The following is a 5,485-nucleotide window of genomic DNA, read 5'->3' on the forward strand; positions in this document are numbered from 1 at the left end:
AAAACACTGAAGAAGAAATACATAGTCCAGCAGCGGGTGCTCTTAAAACTCATGACCAGCTATTACATGACCTGTCGGTCTGTCAGTAAACAATGCTGTGCCACAACTCCTTGGCTTCTCCACCATAAATGGCAATATTAATGACAAAGATGAGTGTGTGCATATGGACAAGGAAAGTACTGTGGATACAATGCCAGTCCATTTGAAGTCTATTTACAAGCAACCACACATACATACTATATGCACACACCCACACTCTTAACCTTCCTTATCATTTGAGCACTAACCTTGAGTCTGACTTTCACAGTGGGTAATAACATTTGATTTGCAAGAATACTACCACATACACACACACACTAACCTGAACCTTTAAAGCACATCATAACCATCAAACAGCCTTTTAAAGGCCTGTACCAAAGTTGGGATCAGCCAAAATGTCCTCACTCCCAAGGTCTAAAACTCAAATTAGTTCTTGCAGAAGGACATCCATGCTCAACATGTATACAGAATACACACCTTGCATCATATAGGTTTATCTTATCTGGGAAATGACCCTGTTAATGTAGTTCTTAAGGTTTGAATATGCCATCTTCTGTTGGTTTTTTCTTTCACACTCACTGATTCAACTAGTTCAGTTTATCCTCCTTTTCTTCTCATTCTTTTACACATGAATCCTGCAGCAACATCCTTTAAGGAAGAGGATGTTCACATTAACACACTTTTACTGCTGCTACAGCAGTTGCACAAGATTTACCAAAATCCCACAGGATCCTTAGTTTACAAACAGCCAAACGCCCTACAATAACAATCAGATTGGGCTCCTGGCTCTCTGGTGTCCAATCTCTCCAAAGCCAAATTTAGTCAAATAAGTGTAAGTTAGTGAACTAGACACTGGGAAAAAACCCTTTGCGTGCTGTCTCCTAAAGACACTAAACACCTTGCAAGTGATTTGTCTGTTCTGCTTGATCCCAAGTAGCATCTTTTGAATCCTTCCACTGTGTTCTGTCGCTAAAAAACCTTAATCTCTGTATGCTTTGGGCAAACAGCACCCTCTTCCTGTTTAATAAAAAATATAACCACAAAACATTTGGAATGCACAACATTGAAAGCAGCTTCCATAGATCATAGAAACACACAGGCTTCCTCAGGAATGCCTTGAAGCTCAGTTTCAGGTTTAGTGCTTTCATGTATCCTGTCCAATACTGATGCCAAGAATAATCCAAACTTGGGCAAAGCAAAGGAAGTCTGGTTAGAGCCGAGGTGGGCTGATAGAAAGGCAGTCACCACGGTTCAGTGCAGTAGGCTGAAACACCTGTCAGTCAAGTAAATGTGACCATTATGTCTAAGTCACTGAGAGTCTGACTGACTGAACTAATGGAACATTTTAAGTTAAGGTGCATGTGTCTCTCTCTCACACACAGATTCATCAGGTGTTGCTGATGGCATAGTGGGGAGGGTGTATTTAAGCTGTCATCGCTGCACTGGTAGCAGACACATTCCAGCCATTGTGACTACAGAGCTCAGACCCTGATGACCTTATAAGGTCATGAATCAGGACCCTTCCTACCAATCTGCATTGCAACACTCAGACGAGGACAAAGATTTCTTTTGGCTAAATGAATAAGAATGATTGATAGTAGTGTTTTCCCCCATGTGGAGTCCAGGGTTACACAGGGTAATACTCACATATCTGTGTGTATGTTGACAGTTGTGAGTTCTTGTAATCACTCCTGTCCATGCTGGCTGTGAAGTGACCCTTTCCTAGCCTGAATCCACTGTAAAAGATTCGGCGGGTGTAAAATGCAGAGTTCAGCTGAAGCCAATATCAGTGGGTAGTGGGCATCTTCCAGAGTGGCAGTCTTTTCAGATTTTTCAGCCAATGTAGCTTAGCTTAGAGGGGATAATGTAACAAGGCCTGGCTATGCAGCCAAACATCTGCTCTTTGTTTGGGCAAGGGTAGGCAAGATCTGTTATGTAAGGGTTAGAAATGGTGTCACTTGTTTGAGGGCTCAGTAAATTTATTATCACACAGACTGATACCCACTGCAAGGCTTAAGGATAATTAAAACATTAAACATCAGTACTTAACCTCCACTGGAGTGTTCACCTACATAGATGTACAGAACAGGTTGAGTATGAACTTGACCTTTCATCTTATATATTGAAAAATGTATGACATTCCCTCAGTCTATGTATAAACAGGAAAGTGAGTATGGTATTAACATGACTGAACATGATTTCAGGGATCCCAAGGGGAAATAGCTACAGTGGTAATCATTATTACTGCAATTTGTCTGCAATGCACTTCAAGCAGATAATCTTGTAAACTTTGTAAAAATGCACAACTTTGTGTGCCAACAGATTTGTCAAACTCTCATTGCAATTAAAGGATTATTCTTGAGTTTGCAGGAGTTTCAAACGCTCACTCGTCCTCTGTAGGCTTAAAAGTTGCCTGTACAGAGAGTTTAGTTTTGTCCTTCAGAGCAGCAACTGCAGTCACCTTGAATTCATGTTTGTTACAGTGAAGTACAGTGGAGACCAGCTTTCACAGTGAATGAAAAAATCCAGAGAATCACCACAAAAAGTGGTGTTGTGTACATGGAAATGGAAACCACCACAGCATGAAATTCTCAGGTGACATGACCGGGGTCTCAGTACTGTTACAGACCTCAGCATCTTATTTCTTATTGGCTTTGCTTTATAGCTGTTTACATGTCTGTGAAGTTTCTCACATGGTGCAGTAAAGTCATAAAAACACAGTAAAAGAATTATATATAGATGAAGTGAGGCTGTTGTAGGGGGTCTAATTGCTGGTAGTCAAACAGTCCAGTCTTGATGACTTTTATATTGTTGTTTCTGGCATTTTCTTTTATAAGGGAGCATAAAGTGACAGAAACATATTTGAGAAGTTCATGTTGTTGGGACAGAGGGTTTGCCAGCTGCTAACACTGATGTTTTCTTTCACTAATTATTAAATCTGTTTGTGTAAAAGTATTTCAGGCATGAACCTGGTCTAGTAGCTGCACATTTTTTCTGCTCCTTGCAACCACTCTTCAATCACTCATCAACCACTCTTACACTGAAAACTTCTTTCTGCATTCTCAGACTCCATTGTTGTACACGCAGTAAATGGGTAAAAACAGCTTTAGCATGGGAAATGTAACCCTGGCAGAGTTGCTGCCCAACAAACACCAGCATTGGCATCGGTGTTTGGTCTATCCTCAGACATAAATAGGTCTGCCTGTCCTTGAAGTTATTAGATGAAAAGCACATGACTTCTTGCTTTAATAGGGTAAGGGTATAAGTATATTAGATTGAGTTCAACTTTTGGAGAAAGTACAAGAAGTATCAAAAGTTGGGTTTACTCAAAAAACCCAAATCAGATTCTCTGGCATGTCACAGTGTCACATTTTGAAAATGTCTGTAACCCCCGAGCACCAAAACATCTAATCACAATCCTCCTCTTTTTCAAGTGTGAACTAAAAATCTAGAAAATAAACCATACGCTGGTGATAAAAACAGTACAGACTCAGTTCTAACTATAGCTGATTTCACAAAAATGGCAGCAAAAAACCTGTGCTGCCAGAACACTGAAATCTGGTACAGACTTTACACTTGTTTACATAATATAAAAATAAATTTCCTGCAGTGTTCAGTGATCGCAGCTCATAGATTTCTACTCTCTCCGTCTGTCGGTCAAACACATGCTGCCATCTGTCATCACAGCGTTCCACAGAAGATTTGCAGCAGCAGGCAGGAGGATCAGCAGACCTTACATCCATCAGACATGCTTTAGATCTTTTGCAACCAAACAGTGCCCAGCTACACAACTGATTATTAACAGTGGAGTCAAGTTTCAATGACCTGTGGAAACCTTGAAAATCTAATAATACCAGCCCTATACTCCAATCTCCAACTGTCAAACTTTTTTTTGGGATGGATTTGGCTTTAGTATTGGCAGCTCTATCCTCAGTCTTGACATGGCACATCTTTTGATGTTGTTCAAAATGATACAATGACTCCAGAAAGGTGCCTGCATTATAATTTAGATCAACACAGAGACTAGAAATGAGGAAAAATGTGCCTACCTGCACCTCTAAAGGTCACACATTACAGACTGTATCTCAATTACTGAACCAAGACAACCCAAGATTAAAAACAAAAATTTGCCCATTCATTATTTCTAGGCTTTGTGCTAGGCTAAGTCATCCACCTGCTGTATATATACATACAGAGAGACATGACAATATAATGTGAATCCCTTGTCATACAGTTATTCACATTAATCAGGACTGACCAACAGCAGCTTGTAGCTAGGTTGGTGTCACGAATGGATGTAGCATGCATAACACTACACACACATACAGACATATACTTACTGTCAGACACTTGACATTGGATGTAGTTATGTCACTGAACAGTCAACACATGTCACTGAACAGTCAACACATGTTTGCAACACATTTCTAAGTGGGAATGCCAGGAGTTAAGCAGTTAAACCCAGAAGAGCCTGACAATGAAAGCACATTATGGTAAAGTTAATCGGTTCTGACTTCCTCATGCAATCTGCCCCTGATCCTCAGAAAAAATAGAAATACTTTTTCTAGTTGTCATGTGAAGGGTGACTTTGGATCATGTGATGCTCAGGAGACTCTGGCTGATCTCTCAATAGTCACTCAGCCTTGTTGCCTGTCATTTTACAAGGTTATATTTCCCTGTGAAAAAATCAGTAAATATCCTGCTGAGGAAAGTGTGATATTTACAACAATTTATAAATTGATCACATATGCGATAATGTGTTCACAGCCAAGAGGAAATATCAAATCCTGGTCAATGATGTATCCAATTTGAACAGGTATCTACTGTAGTATCCATGCTGCTGGCTAATACACTTTAATTCATTCAAAGTTTTGTCCTGTTGTTACATTACAGCCTCACAGCTTTATGAGGCATTTCTGTGGAAATTAGGGGACAGACTGACCCTGGACCCTGGATTCTTGAAAGGAAAGGCATTGAAGTAGATCTGTCCACATGGAGCTGTCAAAATGTTTTTGGTGAACAAAGACTACAACCATCACCTGCTATCAAATTTGTATTTTTAATAGCAAGACTAAAGCAGGTTGGGTTTATGGTTAATGGCTATTTGTCTCCTGTCCTGTGATAGACTGGCAACCTATCCAGGGTGTACCCTGCCTCTTGCTCAGTGTCAGTGTGGGATTGACTCCAGCCCCTTTAACCCTGAAAGGATAAGCAGTAGAGATGATGGATGCTGTTTTGTTTTCTGGTTCCATTCTCTCAGAAGCTGAGGAATGAATGGCTGTCGTAGAAATAAATTAATACTATATGGTACTGTATGTGCTATGTAGCAACTGTCATGAAATGCTGTAGTATACAAGGAACTAATATGCTGTACCATCCTAATGATTGGTAATAATTGAACAACTGTGCCATTTAAACTTCTCCAAGAAAAAGCTAAAATGATTTT

Source organism: Lates calcarifer, linkage group LG12 (genome assembly GCF_001640805.2).
Source record: "Lates calcarifer isolate ASB-BC8 linkage group LG12, TLL_Latcal_v3, whole genome shotgun sequence".
NCBI lineage: Eukaryota > Metazoa > Chordata > Actinopteri > Centropomidae > Lates > Lates calcarifer.